Source organism: Vipera berus, assembly GCF_964194415.1.
Source record: "Vipera berus genome assembly, chromosome: 5".
Lineage (NCBI taxonomy): Eukaryota > Metazoa > Chordata > Lepidosauria > Squamata > Viperidae > Vipera > Vipera berus.
In genome coordinates this window covers 2,267,465-2,287,471 of record NC_138207.1, presented here as the reverse complement: position 1 = coordinate 2,287,471, position 20,007 = coordinate 2,267,465, and the positions used below count along the sequence as shown (strand labels likewise).

The window sequence follows — 20,007 nt, the reverse complement described above, 5'->3', positions numbered from 1 at the left end:
CGGCCCCTAGAGTCGGAAACGACTAGCACGCACGTGCGGGGGAACCTTTACCTTTACCTTTTTATTCTATTACATTCTCTTCTCTTCTCTTCTCTTTTCTTCTCTTCTCTTCTCATTTCTATTCTGTCCTATTGTATTGTATTGTTTTTTATTCTATAGTCCCTTCCAACATTTTATTGTTGTTGTTATTATTGTTATTATTATTATTGTTGTTGTTATTATTATTGTTATTATTATTAATCATCGCACAGTCAGCCAGATGTTCAGACTGCATTTGCCATTTTTGTCTACCTATGGAGTCCTTCCCAAGGACCCGGGATAGGCAGATGTGGATGTTTGATGGTATTACAGATCTCGTCACAGGATGGAAGCAGTTCCTAGTAAGGCCGCCTTTGGCAATTGACTAATGGCAAATTTGTCAATAACAACAACAACAACAACAATAACAATAATAATAATAATAAATAAATAAATAAATAATTTACTTTTGTCGTATGTCAGGGACTATCTATAGTGCTTCTTCAACCAGGGGAAAGCCACGATCCTTGGCTGGACCTGGGTCCCCCAAAACGCAGCACAGGAGCCATTGCTAAAGATCTTTTAAACCAGGCAGAAACGAGCAACTCCTTTTTCGGCTGGTAGGAATTTTCGCAGCGCCATTTGCTGAAAAGTTTTACCGTTTTCGCTCTCTTCCCTCTGGCTCAGGGAAGTGGCAATCTTCTCTTCTCTCGACAGATTGTCCAATCTCCTCCGGTGCCAAAAAGGAAAATAAAGAGGGGGGAAAGGACATTTTTCACCCACCCCCCTTTCTGCCGACATCGCTGCTGTTCCAACAAGCTGCCACATTTGTTCATCTCGCTGCCTGGATGGAAAAATGTGCTGGCGAGGTTTCCCTGCCAGTTCGGAGCTAGTCTTTTCCATCCCTGCCTTTAAAAGCGGGACTGGTGGAAGACAAATAGTCCTCAACTTACGACGGTTTGTTTACTGACCGTTTGACATCACAACGGCACTGAAAAAAGTGACTTATGACCAATTGTCCCCCTTACAACCCCTCAGAGATCCCCTAGTTCAGGGGTCTTCAAACTTGGCCCTTTTATGACTAGTGGACTTCAACTCCCAGAATTCCTCAGCCAGGCACGCTGACTGAGGGATTCTGGGAGTTGAAGTCCGCAAGCCATGAAGGGGCCATAGTTCCCCCAGGCTGGCTGAGGAATTATGGGAGTTGAAGTCTGCAAATCATAAAGGAACCATAGTTCCCCCATGCTGGTTGAGGAATTCTGGGAGTTGAAGTCTGCAAGTCATAAAGGGGCCATAGTTTCCCCACACTGGCTGAGGAATTCTGGGAGTTAAAGTCCACCAGTCATAAAGGGGCCACAGTTCCCCCATACTGGCTGAGGAATTCTGGGGATCGAAGTCCGCAAGTCATAAAAGGGCTAAGTTTGAAGACCCCCTCACTATGGCCTCCCTGCTTTAAGCCGGTCAACAGCAGCGATTCACTTAGCAAACATGGCACTAAAACCTCCAATGGGGCAAGGTTGACTCAGCCTTCCATCCTTCCGAGGTAGGTAAAATGAGGACCCAGATTGTTGGGGGCAATTAAGCTGACTTTGTAATAATGCCGCTGGGGTGTGTGTGAAAGCCCTAATAAGCAGGCATATACATAGAATGAAGGCTACTGCTAAGCTTGTAAGCCGCCCTGAGTCTTCGGAGAAGGGCGGGATATAAATGGAATTAAAATAAAATAAATAAATACATTTCTCACTTAGCAACATAAATTCTGGCCTTGTGGTCGTAAGTCGAGGAATACCTGTACAGGAGGTCCTCAAATGAGGACCATTCATTCAAATTACTGTTCGACGTTATAAAGGCACTGAAGCAGGTGTCTTAAAACCAGTCCTCACACTTATGACCGTTACAGTGACCCCCCCCCCACAGCCACGTGATCAAAATTCAGATGCTTGGCCACTGATTCACATTTATGACAGTTGGAGTGTCTCCCGGGGTCATGTGATCCCCTTTTGTGACCTTCTGACAAGCAATGTCAGAGGTAGAACGTTAAGAACCACATGACTCACTTAATGATTGTGCTGATCTGTTTAATGACAGCAGGGAAAAGGTTGTCAGACTGGATGCAACTCACTGAACAACTGCCTTGCTTAATGAATTGATGTTCTGATCCCGATTGTGGTCGTAAACCGAGCACGGGGTTGGACTAGAAGACCCTAAGGTCCCTTCCAAGTCTGTTACTCTATTCGAACTACCTGTAACATTTATTTTATTTATTTATTTATTTATTTGTTTGTTTTTATAAACCGCCCTTCTCCCGAGGGACTCGGGGCGGTGTACAGAGTAAGGTAGGTATACAGATTGAACAATAGTGAAAAACAATAGTAAAAACAAACTGGGACCCCAATTAGAGCTATCAGGCCTGACTTTGCATGTTTCTGCATTCACATAACGCAGGGCATCCTAAATAAGAATCAGATGGGTTTGCCCAGGATGTGAAGACACCAACATAAACTAACCAAGATGGCAGGATGTTGGTGCGGTCAAATGTCAGGACTTCAGCTGACCCGGTTAAGCTGTCTATGTGAATGTCCTCAGTCCCTGCTTTTTTTTTGCAGATACAGGATTGCCTCTCAGAGAACTGGAAGGGATACCAAAAGGTGCTTTTTGCAAGACGCCACTAGACTTTGAAGACGTTTCGCTTCTCATCCAAGAAGCTTCTTCAGCTCTGACTGGATAGTGGGAAATGGAAGAATTTATATTTAGAATAGAATAGAATAGAATAGAATAGAATAGAATAGAATAGAATAGAATAGAATAGAATAGAATAGAATAGAATAGAATAGAATAGAATAGAATAGAAATAATGAATAGAATAGAATAGAATAGAATAGAATAGAATAGAATAGAATAGAATAGAATAGAATAGAATAGAATAGAATAGAATAGAATAGAATAGATTAGAACAGAATAATAGAATAATGGAATGGAATGGAATGGAATGGAATGGAATGGAATGGAATAGAATAGAATAGAATAGAATAGAATAGAATAGAATAGAATAGAATAGAATAGAATAGAATAGAATAGAATAGAATAGAATAGAATGGAGCTGGAAGGGACCCTGTAGGTCATCTAGTCCAGGGCTTTTCAACCTTTTCACCCATTGTACCACTTTTAGGATATGGCAACATCCGAGGACCACCAGTCGCCTAGCAAGGTGTCAAAAACTTGATGACCAAAAAAAACAAAAGGAAAAAAAGTGATAAAGTACAGGTAGTCCTCGACTTACAACAGTTCGCTTAGTGACTGAAGTTATAATGGCACTGAAAAAGCCCCCCCCAAGCCACAGCCGAGCAAGACACCTGCCTGCCCTCCCGGCGGCGTTCTTCCTCCTGTCCGAGGTTTTCATTGTTGTGAGCATTTCTGTTGAGGATTGGCAGAGGGGGTGGGGTGGGGGGTGTTTGGTTTTTATTTTCACCCCTCTCTGCTGGGTGGTTGCAGCAGCTTTTGGTCACTTCACATGACCCTGGGACACTGTGACCGTCATAAATATGAATCGGTTGCCAAGCATCTGAATGTAAATCACAAGGCCCTGGAAATGCTGCAACATTCCAGCTGATCAGTGCTTCTTCTGGGCTCAGGAGCGCCAGGATTAGCGCTGAGCTCCAGCTGGATCCTGGCGCTGATCCCGGCGCTTCCGCTGAGCCCCGACAGCCCTGCAGCTCCAGCCGTCTCTCGCTCAGGCTTGTGCGGTGCTGCCACCGGTTCAGCTCATTCCCCTCCCCCACTACCACTTTCCTAGGATGGTCGCGTACCACCTGCCAGGTGCCAATGTACCACGGGTGGTACCCGTACCACTGGTTGAAAAGCCCTGAGCTAGTCCAACCCCTTGTTCAAGCAGGATAACCTATACGGTCTCACACAGGTGAATATCCAGTCTTTCATTAAAAGTAGAGTAGAGTAGAGTAGAGTAGAGTAGAATAGAATAGAATAGAATAGAATAGAATAGAATAGAATAGAATAGAATAGAATAGAATAGAATAGAATAGAATAGAATAGAATAGAATAGAATAGAATAGAATAGAATAGAATAGAAAATTATGGGAATAGAATAGAATAGAATAGAATAGAATAGAATAGAATAGAATAGAATAGAATAGAATAGAATAGAATAGAATAGAATAGAATAGAATAGAATAGAATAGAAAATTATGGGAATAGAATAGAATAGAATAGAATAGAATAGAATGGAATGGAATGGAATGGAATGGAATGGAATGGAATGGAATGGAATAGAATTGGAATAGAATAGAATAGAATAGAATAGAATAGAATAGAATAGAATAGAATAGAATAGAATAGAATAGAATAGAATAGAATAATAAGAGTTGGAAGGAACCTTGGACTTCTTGAGGCAAGAAGTTCCACTGACTAATTGTTCCTTAATTCCAGGTTGCTTCTCTCCTTGATTAGTTTCCATCCGTCGCTTCCTGTCCTGCCTTCTGGTCCTTTGGGAATAAGGTGACCTCCCCCCCCCCAGCCCGTCTTCTTTGTGGCAGCCCCTCAAATACTGGAAAAGTGCTATCGTGCCACCCCTAATCCTCCTTTTAATTACACTAAACATAAACTACTAGACATTTGCAAACGACCAGCGAGCGGTCTGCAAGGAGTATAAAACCTTCCACTCCCCACCATCCGGTCAGAGCCGAAGAAGCTTCTGGGAGGAGAAGGGAAACGTCTTCCAAGGGAAAGAAGAGAGCTGCAAAAAGCTGCGCCCCGAATCTCACCGGGGAGCAGACAAGACAGCAGCTCGGCACCCCTGCAGACCAGCCTCCCGGGGGGGGGGCGGGGAAGAGGGGGGGAGACTACCGAGCCTATCGTTCCCAGCAACGGCGGGGAGCAAGAGCAGCGCGAAGGCAAGGCGCCTCCGGCGGGCGCCGGGTTGCAGAAGCGGGCAGAGCCTTCTCGGGACGACCCAGCTCCTTCCCGCGGGCGGAGCGACGGCGAGGCAGGGCGGAGGCTGCGGGCGCCCTCCCGTCCGCCGTCGCCGCCGTCGCCCGGCTCCTCCTTCTCGGCTGCCGCCGCCGCCGCGTCGCCGCGTCGCCGCCCGAGGCTCCCCGGGCCCCGCAGCCACCTCCGCCCGGCGCAGGTACGGGCGCGTCTCCTCCCACCGTACGCGCGGGCGAGCGGCGGGCGCCCGCTTGCAGATCCTCGCCCTGCGGAGCCGGAGCGGGGCGCGGGGCCTGAGCCCCTCCGCGGGCGGGGAGGGGGGAGGGAGGGGGGGCTGGCGGCTCTCTCCGGGAGGGGCTGCTGGTTAAGCGGGGGTGGGGGGGTGGGGGGCGCTCCGGGCTGCGGGGCGGAGGAGGAGGGGGGGCGGTGGCAGGGCTGGCCCTCCTGGAGCGCCCCTCCCCCCTGCACCCCTCGGGTCGCCCCCCTCCCCGCAGCGGCGGGAAGGGGCTCCCCACGGACAAGCCCCCACCCCACCCGCGGCTCTGCCCAGCGCTGGGGCTGCCCTGCCCTTCTTCCCCTCGGGCAGGGAGCGGAGGCAAGGCGGGGAGGAGGAGGAGGAGCAAACGGGAGACGTTGGGGACTAGCGCCGTGCGAAGGCAGTTGGACTGGAAATAGCCTGTCGTTTACCTACCTACCCACCCACCCGCTACCTGTCCAGCCACTTAGCTTCCTAGCTGACCCCCTATCTACTTACCTACTCACTCATCTACCTACCTGCCCATCTGCCTACATGCCTACCTACCCAACTACCGGCCAACCTGTCCACTCACCTACCTGCCCCTCCACTTGCCTAGTTCCCTACCTATTCACCCACCCACCTGTCTGTCTACCTATCTGCCCACCTGCCTGTCTACTTACCTGCCCATCTCACCACCTGCCGGTCTACTTACCTGCTCACCTGCCTATCATCTGCCCACCTGCCTGTCTTCACCTACCCAGCTGCCTAGCTACTTATCTGCTCATCTGCCCACCTGCCTAGCTACTTACCTGCCCGCCTGCCTATCTACTTACCTGCCCGCCTACCTACCCACCTACCTGCCCATCCACTTTCCTAGCTCCTTACCTATTCACCCACTCACCTGCCTACCTACCTGCCTTCCTAAGCTACCTACTTACCTACCCAGCTGTCTTACTTACCCACCCACCCACTTATCCACCCACCCACCACTCATCCACACTTATCCACTCAGCCGCCTACATACAGGTTGTCCTTGACTTACGATCATAATCGAGCCCAACATTTCTGTTGCTGCGTGAGACATTTGTTAAGTGAATTTTGCCCCATCTTACGACCTTGTTTGGTAAGTGAATCACTGCAGTTGTTAAATGGGTCACACAGTCGTTAAGTGAACCTGCCTTCCTCACTGACTTTGCTTGTCAGAAGGTCGTCAAAGGGGATCACGTGACACACACCCCCTCCGGGACACTGCAACCGTCATAAATATGAGTCAGCCACCAAGCATATTGAATTTTGATCACGTGACCCTGGGGGAATGCTGCGACGGTCGTAAGTGTGGAAAAACTTTACGTGTCGTCGTAACTACAAACGGTCACTACACAAACTGTTGTAAATCGAGGACAATCTGTACGTGTCTACACACCCACCTACCTAACCACTTACAACATGGTTAATTCAGGCCAGACACGATTTGGGGATGTTCCAGCCAAGAGTGGGAACTTAAGGGGTGGGGGGCAGAATCCTGATCTCCAATGCTGGCTTGATAGTTTCCTAATTCCTCACCCCCTCCCCAAATATCAGAAGAGCCGGATTCTACCCCTAGAATTGAGACGGGCACCCCACGAGGAAGGAATCTGCGTCTGTTGTGGTTGCATTCACACAACATGCTTGGCCAGGTTCCCAAACCAGTTATGTCCACATACTAGCAGTCCTTGACCTACATGACCACCATTGGGGGGGCACAATTTCCATTGCTAAGCAAGACGGTTGTTAATTGAGTCGTGCCGAATTTTATGTATTTTTGCCGGGGTTGTTTTAAACCAGGGGTTTTCAAAGTTGGCCTTTTTATGACTTGTGGACTTCAACTCCCAGAATTCCTCAGCCAGGCTAGCTGAGGAATTCTGGGAGTTGAAGTCCACTAGTCATGAAGGGGCTTAGTTCCTCCATGCTGACTCAGGAATTCTGGGAGTTGAACTCCGCAAGTCATGAAGGGGCTTAGTTCCCCCATGCTGGCTCAGGAATTCTGGGAGTTGAAGTCCACGAGTCATGAGGGGGCCATAGTTCCCCCACGCTGGCTGAGGAATTCTGGGAGTTGAATTCCTCAAGTCATGAAGGGGCCATAGTTCCCCCATGCTGGCTCAGGAATTCTGGGAGTTGAACTCCGCAAGTCATGAAGGGGCCATAGTTCCCCCACGCTGGCTGAGGAATTCTGGGAGTTGAATTCCTCAAGTCATGAAGGGGCCATAGTTCCTCCATGCTGGCTGAGGAATTCTGGGAGTTGAACTCCGCAAGTCATGAAGGGGCTTAGTTTCCCCATGCTGACTCAGGAATTCTGGGAGTTGAACTCCGCAAGTCATGAAGGGGCTTAGTTCCCCCATGTTGGCTCAGGAATTCTGGGAGTTGAAGTCCGCGAGTCATGAGGGGGCCATAGTTCCCCCATGCTGGCTCAGGAATTCTGGGAGTTGAAGTCCACGAGTCATGAGGGGGCCATAGTTCCCCCACGCTGGCTGAGGAATTCTGGGAGTTGAATTCCTCAAGTCATGAAGGGGCCATAGTTCCCCCATGCTGGCTCAGGAATTCTGGGAGTTGAATTCCTCAAGTCATGAAGGGGCCATAGTTCCTCCATGCTGGCTGAGGAATTCTGGGAGTTGAACTCCGCAAGTCATGAAGGGGCCATAGTTCCTCCATGCTGACTCAGGAATTCTGGGAGTTGAACTCCGCAAGTCATGAAGGGGCTTAGTTCCCCCATGTTGGCTCAGGAATTCTGGGAGTTGAAGTCCGCGAGTCATGAGGGGGCCATAGTTCCCCCATGCTGGCTCAGGAATTCTGGGAGTTGAAGTCCGCGAGTCATGAGGGGGCCATAGTTCCCCCATGCTGGCTCAGGAATTCTGGGAGTTGAAGTCCACGAGTCATGAGGGGGCCATAGTTCCCCCACGCTGGCTGAGGAATTCTGGGAGTTGAATTCCTCAAGTCATGAAGGGGCCATAGTTCCTCCATGCTGGCTGAGGAATTCTGGGAGTTGAACTCCGCAAGTCATGAAGGGGCTTAGTTCCCCCATGCTGGCTCAGGAATTCTGGGAGTTGAACTCCGCAAGTCATGAAGGGGCTTAGTTCCCCCATGCTGGCTCAGGAATTCTGGGAGTTGAAGTCCACAAGTCATGAAGGGGCCATAGTTCCCCCATGCTGGCTCAGGAATTCTGGGAGTTGAAGTCCGCGAGTCATGAAGGGGCTTAGTTCCCCCATGTTGGCTCAGGAATTCTGGGAGTTGAAGTCCACAAGTCATGAAGGGGCCATAGTTCCCCCATGCTTGCTCAGGAATTCTGGGAGTTGAATTCCATGAGTCATGAAGGGGCCATAGTTCCCCCATCCTGGCTGAGGAATTCTGGGAGTTGAAGTCCGCCAGTCATAAAAGGGCCAAGTTTGAAGACCCCTGTTTGAAGTCCATCATGTGATCATTAAGCAAGTCCTGCTTTGTGGTGGAAGCCAGATGACGGCCATGTCACTCTGGCATGCTGGAACCGTTGTAAATACACCCCAGTGGCCAAGCGCCTTACATTTTGTGCTCGTGACCGTGAGGAACGTCGCCGGTCGTATGTCTGAGGACCAGACCTAAGCCACTTTTCTCAATTACGGTCACTGAATGAATGGCCTTGTTCTGGAAAGATTGGGAAGCCAGCATGTTTTGTGTTGTCGTTGTTGTTTTCTTTCCTCTTTTTTTCATTCTGCACTCCCCCCTCCTCCTTTAAAAAATCTTTATTTTCACCAGATTTTACCTTATAATAAATCTCCGTCAAAACACAAACGAGAGGGGAAAAAATATATATAATAACTTGCAAATCCTGCTGAACGGGTAAAAGAGGCGGTGGCAGGCCCAACTCATCCTGGCTTAGTGGCCCGGAAAAAATCTCGGCCTCTTTGCGGTTGATGGATTTTAAAACATGATGTTGGATTGTTTTGGTTTGGGTTGGTGTTTTGTTTTTTTTGTTGTTGTTTTGTGTTTGGCCTTCTGTCCTGGTTTGCTCCTTTCCTCTTGCAAACGGAAACGGAAATCAGAGCTGGGCGGAAACTGGAATGCTTGGATTGCTGGGGGGGGGAGGAGGGGGGCTGGGGGGGGGAAAGTGGATTTTGGATGGAAATATGCTAGGAATTCAGGAGTGCTGAGAAGATGCAGTGTGTTTGTGTGTGTGTGTGTGTGTGTGTGTGTGTTGATGCATACTGATAGTCGTCAATCAATCAATCAGAACAGAGCTGAAAGGGACCTTGGAGGTCATCTAGTCCAACCCCCTGCTCAGGCAGGAAACCCTATACCAGGGGTAGGCAACCTTGGCTCTTTTATGACTCGTGGACTTCAACTCCCAGAATTCCTGAGCCAGCATGGCTCAGCTTGGAAACCTCTCTCTTTTCCCTCAGCGTGGCTGGCTCAGGAACTCTGGGAGTTGAAGTCCACCAGTCATAAAAGAGCCAAGGTTGCCTACCCCTGCTCTAAACTAATAAAGTCTACATTAATTAACATTAATTATGCTTTCATATGTTCCCCTAAGGGTCTTCAAAATTGGCTCTTTTATGACTCGTGGACTTCAACTCCCAGAATTCCTGAGCCAGCATGGCTCAGCTTGGAAACCTCTCCCTTTCCCCTCAGCATGGCTGGCTCAGGAATTCTGGGAGTTGAAGTCCATGAGTCATATAAGGGCCAAGTTCGAAGACCCCTGAGTTAGAGGAAGATATGAAAGCATAATTAATGTTAATGAATGTAGACTTTATTAGTTTATACCAGGGGTAGGCAACCTTGGCCCTTTTATGACTTGTGGACTTCAACTCCCAGAATTCCTGAGCCAGCATGGCTCAGCTTGGAAACCTCTCTCTTTTCCCTCAGCGTGGCTGGCTCAGGAACTCTGGGAGTTGAAGTCCACCAGTCATAAAAGAGCCAAGGTTGCCTACCCCTGCCCTATCCCATTTCAGAGAAATGGCTGTCCAGTCTCTTCTTAAAAACTTCCAGTGTCGGAGCATTCACTGCTTCTGGAGGCAAGGAGTTCCGCTGGTTAATTTACGGGCAGTCCTTCGGACCACAACCCAGTCCCAAATTTCCGTTGCTAAGTGAGACGTTTCTTGAGTGAAGTGTGCCCCACTTGGCGATTTTTCTTGCCACAGTCCTTAAGCGAATCACTGCAGTTGTGAAGTGAGCAAAAGGGTTTCTTAAGCTTTCCCCGTCGGCTTTTCTTTTCAGAAGGTCGCAAAAGGGCGTGACACACACCCCTTCCCCCCCCCGGGAGATGCTGCGACTCGTCATAAATACGAGCCAGTTGCCAAGCATCCCGAATGTAAATCACGTGACCGCGGGGGGGAACGGACGTAAGTGTGAAAAAGGGTCAGCAGTCACTTTTTTCCCGTGCTGTTGTAACGGATTGGTCAGTAAGCGCAGTGCTGTAAAGTCGAGGACTAACTGCAGGCCAGGTCCAAGGACCGAACGCATCCGGACCCCTCCCTTCCAAGGGCAGAGACACAGACACACATGCACACACGTTTCCCACATGTGTGCAACACACACTGGCAAAAGGCCTCAGAGAGAGAGGAAGAATGGAATGCTTGGAACAGGATTGCTTCATTTTGCACCGGGAAGATTTTCTCCTGCAAGGCTCAATGCCCTAATATGGGGCTTTCTCCAAAGTTCGTCGCCGCTTTGCACACTTGCGAAGCTCCAGCTGTGTCAGCATGCGCTCGGCATTCGTAACAGGCTGCGCATTCCCTCCCTGGCCGTTTGCACAGAATAACAGAGCTGGAAGGATCTTTGGAGGTCATCTAGTCCAGCCCTCTGCTCATGCAGGAGACCCCTATACCAGTGATGGCGAACCTTTTAGAGACCGAGTGCCCAAACTGGAACCCAAAACCTAATGTGTCGTCGGGTGCCGGGTGGGCGTGGCCCATTGGATGGTTGTGGCCCATTGGGTGGGCATGGCTGCAGTGGTAAAGGGAGACTGGGTGGGACTAAAAAGTTCAATCAATCAATTCCAACTTTGCAAGATCTTTTTTTCCCCACGAGAAGTTGAAATTGATTGACTGAATCTTTTTGTTTTATTTTGCACATGGTGGCGGAGGCCTAAAGCAAAAAGGTTTTATAAAACCCGGCTGAAGGCCTAGGACTGGGGCGACAGTGCGCGTGCCCACAGAGAGGGCTCTGTGTGCCACCTGTGGCACCCGTGCCACAGATTCGCCACCACGGCCCTACACAAGTCTCTTCTTAAAAACCTCGAGTGATGGCGCGCCCACGATTTCTGGAAGCAACCAGTTCCATTATTTAATTGTCCTCCTGTCGGGAAATCTCTCCTTAGTTCCAGAATATAGAATAACAAGAGTTGGAAGGGACCCTGGAGGTCTTCTAGTCCAGCCCCCTGCTCAAGCAGAAAACCCTGTACCAATTCAGTCAAAGGCCTGCCTGTCTGGGTCCCTTCTTGAAAACCTCCAGTGTTGAAGTAGCCACACAATCTCTTTCCAGGATCTGCAGGCCGCATAGCCAGACGATGTTTTCATCCCAGGGGCAGAGAGAGAGCCGTGACTGCAAATGGAAAAAAATATTAAAAAAACTATGAAAACTAAAGGGAAACCTGGCATCAGTTATGACTCTTCAGACTGAGGGAGGGTGGTGCCACTGAGGGTATGAAGATGGGATCCGAGACTGGGAGTGCTAATCTCCTGATGTGCATTCATATCAGGACGAATTTGTTTGGGCAAATTTATTTATTTATTTATTGAATAGAGTAGAGTAGAGTAGAGTAGAGTAGAGTAGAGTAGAGTAGAGTAGAGTAGAGTAGAATAGAATAGAATAGAATAGAATAGAATAGAATAGAATAGAATAGAATAGAATAATGAGGAATAGAATAGAATAGAATAATGAATAGAATAGAATAGAATAGAATAGAATAGAATAGAATAATGAGGAATAGAATAGAATAGAATAGAATAGAATAATGAATAGAATAGAATAGAATAGAATAGAATAGAATAGAATAGAATAGAATAATGAGGAATAGAATAGAATAGAATAGAATAGAATAGAATAGAATAGAATAGAATAGAATAGAATAGAATAGAATAGAATAGAATAGAATAGAATAGAATAATGAGGAATAGAATAGAATAGAATAGAATAGAATAGAATAGAATAGAATAATGAGGAATAGAATAGAATAGAATAGAATAGAATAGAATAATGAGGAATAGAATAGAATAGAATAATGAATAGAATAGAATAGAATAGAATAGAATAGAATAGAATAGAATAGAATAGAATAGAATAGAATAGAATAGAATAGAATAATGAGGAATAGAATAGAATAGAATAGAATAGAATAATGAATAGAATAGAATAGAATAGAATAGAATAGAATAGAATAATGAGGAATAGAATAGAATAGAATAGAATAGAATAGAATAGAATAGAATAGAATAATGAGGAATAGAATAGAATAGAATAGAATAGAATAGAATAGAATAGAATAGAATAGAATAATGAGGAATAGAATAGAATAGAATAATGAGGAATAGAATAGAATAGAATAGAACAGAATAACACAGTTGGAAGGGACCTTGGAGGTCTTCTAGTCCAACCCCCTGCTCAAAGCAGGAGACCCTATACCATTTCAGACAAATGGCTGTCCAGTCCTTTCTTGAAAATCTCCAGTGATGGAGCACCCACACCTGGTGGCAAGCAGTTCCGCTTGTTAATTGTTCTCCGTGTTCAGAAATTCCTCCTTAGTTCCAGGTTGCTTCTCTCCTTGATTAGTTTCCATCCGTTGCTTCTTGTCCTGCCTTCAGGCACTTTGGAGGAAAGCTTGACTTCTGGAGGCAAGAAGTTCCACTGGTTAATCGGTCTCACTGTCAGGAGGTTTCTCCTTAATTTGCTTCACAGCTGTGTGATTCACTTAACAACTGTGGCAAAAAGGTCATAAAATCAGGCTTGGCTAATTTAACAACTACAGTACCTTGATCAGCAATGAAAATTCTGTTGCCAGTTTTGGTTGTAAGACAAGGACTATTTTTTTCCTCTAATTCAGGGGTCTTCAAACTTGGCCCTTTTATGACTTGTGGACTTCAACTCCCAGAATTCCTCAGTGAGGCATGCTGGCTGAGGAATTCTGGGAGTTGAAGTCCACAAGTCATAAAAGGACCAAGTTTCAAAAGACCCCCTGCTCTAGTTAAAAGAGTCAATTTTGCCATCTCTACTAACTCCATTTAATTCTTCCCTTTTCAGTTATCTTTTAACAGAGGAGTCCTGCTAGCCCAAATAGGGATCCTTTTATTTAAGAGAATAACAGAAGAGTTGGAAGGGACCTTGGAGGTCATCTAGTCCAACCCACTGCTCAGGCAGGAAACACTATACCATTTAGGCAAATGGCTGTCCAGTCTCCTCTCAAAAACTTCCAGTGTGGGAGCATTCACAGCTTCTGGAGGCAGGTTGTTCCACTGGTTAATTGTTCTAACTGTCAGGAAGTTTCTCCTTAGTTCTAGATTGCTTCTCTCCTTGATTAATTTCCATCCATTGCTTCATGTCCTGCCTTCGGGCGCTTTGGAGAATAGCTTGACTCCCTCTTCTTTGGGGCAGCCCTTGGGATATTGGAAGGATGCTATCATTTTACGCCTGGTCTTCTCTTCGTTAGATGAAAAGGCACTAACAAAGGAGTGCAATTGGCTTTTGGGAAAAAAGCATCTTTGGAGCGCATGAAAAGCATGTGCAAAGTCAGCTGCTCATGCTTGACTTGAATAACAAACTGCTTGCAATGCTTTTGTGACTGTTTCAGAGGAATCTGGACAGTCATTTGTCTGAAATGGTATAGGGTTTCCTGCCTTAGCAGGGGGTTGGACTAGATGACCTCCAAGGTCCCTTCCAACTTGTTGTTGTTGTTGTTGTTGTTGTTATTGTTGTTGTTGTTGTTGTTATTATTATTATTATTATTATTATTATTATTATTATTATTATTATTATTATTATTATTATTATCTCTCTTTTCTTGGCAAAGCCAAGGGGGAAAACGGATTCTCTGAACAATGGTACTATGAACTTAATACCTGCAGCAATTCACTTATCAGCTGTGGCAGGAAAGGTCGTAAAATGGGGCAAACCCCCCCCCCCCCCCCCGTTGATAGGGCTCGCAACTTGGGCGTCCTCCTGGACTCACGGCTCAATTTTGAAGACCACATAGGAGCCGTGACCAGGGGGGCTTTTGCCCAGGTTCGCCTGGTGCGCCAGTTGCGACCCTACCTGGACCGAGATGCCCTACGCACAGTCACTCGTGCGCTCGTGACCTCCCGTTTAGACTACTGCAACGCTCTCTACATGGGGCTGCCCTTGAGGACCACTCGGAGGCTTCAGCTGGTGCAGAATGCGGCCGTGCGAGTTGTGATGGGGGTTTCCCGATACTCCCATGTAACACCTCTACTCCGCGAGCTGCATTGGCTCCCGGTTGCCCTCCGGGTGAGATTCAAGGTGCTGGTGATGACCTATAAAGCCCTACATGGCTTGGGTCCGGGTTATCTGAGGGAATACCTGCTGCCAGCATCAAGCTCCCTTCGTCCAGTGCGCTCCCACAGGGAGGGTCTTCTCAGGGTGCCGCCGGTAAAAGATTGCCGGCGGATAACACCCAGGGGGAGGGCCTTCTCAGTGGGTGCGCCTGCCCTTTGGAACCAGCTGCCTGTAGAGCTGAGGACTGCCCCCGACCTCCGTTCATTCCGCCGGGACCTTAAGACTTGGCTCTTTGAGCTCTCTGACCAAGGCTGAGAATTTTAACTGGGGTTTTATTTTCAGGGATAATTTAATCTTTTTAATTGTCTTTTAACTTTTGTATTTTGTATTGGTGTGATTTTAAAATGCCCTGTAAACCGCCCTGAGTCCTTCGGGAAAGGGCGGTATATAAATCTAATAAAATTAAATTAAAATTAAATTAAATTAAATTAAATTAAAACTCACTTAATCCACGTCTCACTTAGCAATGGAAATTTCGGGCCACATTGTGGCCGTAAGTTGAGGGCTGCTTGTATAAGGCAGGATAAAAATCTAATCCATATATCATATTAAATGAGATTCAAGGTGCTGGTGATGACCTATAAAGCCCTAAATTGCTTGGGTCCGGGATATCTGAGGGAACACCTGCTGCCGGCATCAAGCTCCCTTCGTCCAGTGCGCTCCCACAGGGAGGGTCTTCTCAGGGTGCCGCCGGTAAAAGATTGCCGGCGGGTAACACCCAGGGGGAGGGCCTTCTCTGTGGGCGCGCCTGCCCTGTGGAACCAGCTGCCCGCGGAGCTTAGGACTGCCCCAGATTTTTGTTCGTTCCGCCGGGACCTGAAGACCTGGCTCTTTGAGCTTTCCGGCCAGGACAGAGAATTTTTAATTTTTAACTTATTGTAATTGGGTTTTTTAATCAGAGTTATAGGGGTTTTAGTTTTTTAATGAAGGATAATTTAATCTATTTTAATTGTTATTAACTTTTTGAATTGTAATGTTTTAATTGCCTTGTGAACCGCCCTGGGTCCTACGGGAGAAGGGCGGTATATAAGTTCAATCAATCAATCAATCAATCAATCAATCAATCAATCAATCAATCATAATAGTAATAAGTATTTGGAAGGGGCCTTGGAGGTCATCTAGTCCAACCCCCTTGCTCAGGCAGGAAACCCTATATATATAAAAAAGGTGGAATCCTGGTTTCCTCTTGCAAGATCTTCCGGTTGAATTTGTGCCCTTCCGATGGACAGGATTTATTTGACTTTTTTTCTTTTTACCAGCATAGAAACTCAGGAGGACCTGGAAGGGTCTCTAGAGATCATCCAGTCCAGCCTGCTGGGTGATTCACAAGCCACAGTTCCGTTCAGCCCCCTCCCCCACTTAAAAATCCCAAAGCCAGGCCGCTTTCTTTGCTGTGAAACAACTTCACAAGGTTGGGAGTTTTTCCTAAAATGTCACAGATTTGGACCCCCTCCCCGGCTTTGCCAAAGGCTTCTCAAGCCATTTATAGTTAGGTTTATTTCACTGTGGTTGTTGTTTTTTTAAATGCACATTTAAAACCGGTGCAAAAAAAAAAAGGTTTGGCTGACTTGCCAAGGATCCGAGGGTTCAAAGGCACCCCTTGCTCAAAGACAACCCTTGGAAAAGGGCAGGAGGGCTGCGTTGCTATTTAGACAGCTGCTTCTAGGCCTACGGACACAACGGGGGCCAGAAGCTTTAAGGTGGTTGTTAAGTGAGTCGCCTCCAATCTTATGGGCTATTTGCACCGTTGTTAAGCGAAGCGCTGCAGTTGTTAAGGGAAATCACACGCTGACTAAGGGAATGCAGCCTCTCCCAATGTCTTGTCTTTTCATAAGCTGGCTGGGAAAGGTTGGGGTTAAAACACAAGACTAGAAACTGGGCGATGGGGAATTCTAGGCCCGCCTTAGGCATGAAAGCCGGCTGGGTGACTTTGGGCCAATCGCCAGGAGACGATGAGTTCTAGTCCCGCCTTAGGCATGAAAGCCGGCTGGGTGACTTTGGGCCAATCACCAGGAGACGGAAAGTTCTAGTCCCGCCTTAGGCACGAAAGACGGCTGGGTGACTTTGGGCCAATCGCCAGGAGACGGTGAGTTCTAGTCCCGCCTTAGGCATGAAAGCCGGCTGGGTGACTTTGGGCCAATTGCCAGGAGACGGTGAGTTCTAGTCCCGCCTTAGGCACGAAAGCCGGCTGGGTGACTTTGGGCCAATCGCCAGGAGACGATGAGTTCTAGTCCCGCCTTAGGCATGAAAGCCGGCTGGGTGACTTTGGGCCAATCGCCAGGAGACGATGAGTTCTAGTTCCGCCTTAGGCACGAAAGCCAGCTGGGTGACTCTGGGCCAATCGCCAGGATTGCCATCCCCTTTTTTTGGCTGTTGGACATGGGGTGCGCAAAACTCCCTTGGGAAGGGAAGGGAGGTGGGTGCATTTATTGGCCTCAAATCAACCAATGAGACAGAACGTGGGATTGTCGCTTTCAAGGAGAATCTTCGTAGCTCAGGGTTCAAATAAGCAGTCCTGGGTGCTCTCTGAGCTGGGTGGTTTCCTTGCAGACCTTTCATGACCCAACTAGGGAACATCATCAGTGCTAGAAGGGAGGAGGAGGAGGAGGAGGAGGAGGAGGAGGAGGAGGAGGAGGAGGAGGAGGAGGGGGAGGACTGGGAAGTCCTTGATGCTCTCTGAGCTGGGTGGTTTCCTTGCAGACCTTTCATGACCCAACTAGATAACTTCATCAGTGCTAGAAGGGAAGGGGCTTTGCAGAGAAAAGGAGGAGGGGGAGGAGGAGGACTGTGTGGTCCTTGCTGCTCTCTGAGCTGGGTGGTTTCCTTGCAGACCTTTCATGACCCAACTAGGGAACATCATCAGTGCTAGAAGGGAGGAGGAGGAGGAGGAGGAGGAGGAGGAGGAGGAGGAGGAGGAGGAGGAGGACTGGGAAGTCCTTGATGCTCTCTGAGCTGGGTGGTTTCCTTGCAGACCTTTCATGACCCAACTAGATAACTTCATCAGTGCTAGAAGGGAAGGGGCTTTGCAGAGAAAAGGAGGAGGGGGAGGAGGAGGAGGACTGTGGGGTCCTTGCTGCTCTCTGAGCTGGGTGGTTTCCTTGCAGACCTTTCATGACCCAACTAGGGAACATCACCAGTGCTTGAAGGGGATGGTGTGTGAGGAGGAGGAGGAGGACGACGACTGTGGGGGTTTTGGTGCTGTCTGAGGCTGGTGGTTTCCTTGCAGACCCCACTAGGGAACCCCATCAGTGCAAGTGGGGAGGGGGCTTTGTTCTCACTTTGTCCTCTAGTCTAGTGGCTTGCCCTGTCATTTTTGATGGAAGTCGTCTTGGTGATTTTTGATTTGGCTGTTTACTATTAGCTTGTCTGTGCACTTTCTTGATTGGCGTATCGTTTCCTTCTGGACTCTTGGTCTGAGGTTCACCTTGGAGTTAAATCGCTGCTCATCCAGGGGCCGGTTGCTGGTGAGGAGTTGGGGTTGCTGGTGTTTGTGTCTTTTTTGTCCCCTCTTTGGCCCGTGGATTGTCTTCCTTGCCACCGTCTATGGTGGGCCAATTTGTCAGAGTGCCAGGCTTCCGGGAATTCTCCCTCCCCTTTGCACCACCCTCCTTGCGAATTTCTCCAGGATTTCGTGCAAAGGAGGGGTGGACTTCAACTCCCAGAATTCCCCAACAGCTGGTGAATTCCTCGCCCTTTGCACCACCCTTCTTGTGAATTTCTCCAGGATTGCGTGCGAAAGAGAGGCGGACGTCAAAACTCCCAGAATTCCCCAACCAGTTGCTTTCGGATGGCACTTTTAGCTTTAGAGTTGTGTGTTCAGACACCGTTTCTCTCTCTCCCCCCCCCCCGCTCCCCAGGGCTGCGAGAGGGACCCCCAACTGGGTGGCTTGAGGAAGGGGACACCTACCCAGGCTGCATCCTCACCCAACTGACAAGACAGATCCAGTCGGTAAGTGGACCCACTTGGGCTGTGTATTTGATTCGCTAGTAGGAAATGCCGTTGCTCGTCGTCCGATTGAGATGTCTCTGTGCTTTTCTGGGAACATGCAGTCCTTGACTTACGACCACTTTTTTAGTGACCGTTTGCACTTGTAACAGCGCTGAAAAAAGTTGCTTCTTCTGCTTTCAAGGTGCTTTGGAGAATAGGTGGAAACCCCCCTCTTCTTCGTGGCAGCCCCCCAAGTATTGGAAGATGCCACCGTGTCACCCCCACACGTCCTTCTCTTCATTAGATAATATAATAATAATAATAATAATAATAATAATAATAATAATAATAATAATAATAATAAAGTTGGAAGGGATCTTGGAGGTCATCTAGTCCTACCCCCTGCTCAGGCAGGAAACCCTATACCATTTCAGGCAAATGACTGTCCAATCTCTTCTTAAAAACGTCCAGTGCTGGAGCATTCACCGCTTCTGGAGGCAAGGAGTTCCACTGGTTAATTGTCCTCACTGTCAGGAAATTCCTCCTTAGTTCCAGGTTGCTTCTCTCCTTGATATACGGGTAGTCCTCGACTTACGACCACAGTCGAGCCCAAAATTTATGTTGCTAAGCGAGACAGTTAAGTTGGTTTTGCCCCCTTTTACGACCTTCCTGGCAGATGGTCGTTAAGCGAATCACTGCAGTGTTTCAGTTAGCAACACGGTTGTTAAGTGAATCCGGCTTCCCCCATCGACTTTGTTTGTCAGAAGGTCGTAAAAGGGGATCGCGTGACACACACCCCCCCGGGACGCTACGACCGTCATAAAGAGGAGTCATTTGCCAAGCGTCTGACTTTTCATCGCGTGACTGTAGAGATACTGCAGTGGTCATAAGGGTGAAAAACGGTCGTAGGTCACTTTTCCCAGTGATGCTGTAACTTTGTCAGGGGACTAGCTGGAACCAATTCCTGCTGCTGTTCTTCGTGCGTCTTAGCCTCCAGTCCCTTAATCGTCTTTGTTGCTCTTCTCTGCAGGGGGGGTCTTCAAACTTGGGAACTTTAAGACTCGTGGACTTCAACTCCCAGAATTCCCTAGCCAGCTGGCTGGGGAATTCTGGGAGTTGAAGTCCACGAGTCTTAAAGTTCCCAAGTTTGAAGACCCGTGTTCTAAAGAGTCTCAACATCTTTTTTTTTTTTTAATGTTGTGGCAACTTGGACATCCTCCATCTTTGGACCAATCTGGACTTAAGGGACGTATGTGCTTCTTCACATGTGTGCAAGGATCCAGGAGTAGAGCGGAGACCAATCCTGGCTTGTCGGAAGTCCAAAGTGGGTCTCCCATTTTGCTTTTCCTTGCAAAATATGAAAACTCTT

At 47.9% G+C, this 20,007-nt stretch overlaps 1 protein-coding gene across 1 annotated transcript in view; it reads left to right on the top strand.

Annotated features, from left to right (window-relative positions):
- Positions 1-5,081: 5,081 nt before the first annotated feature.
- The window catches only part of LPP (LIM domain containing preferred translocation partner in lipoma), a gene marked incomplete at its 3' end in the record, with an annotated part of 145,524 nt that continues 130,598 nt past the window's right edge, over positions 5,082-20,007 (top strand). Inside the window, exons 1-2 of the mRNA XM_081329958.1 lie at positions 5,082-5,158; positions 18,568-18,659. The remainder of the gene's footprint in view (positions 5,159-18,567; positions 18,660-20,007) is intronic.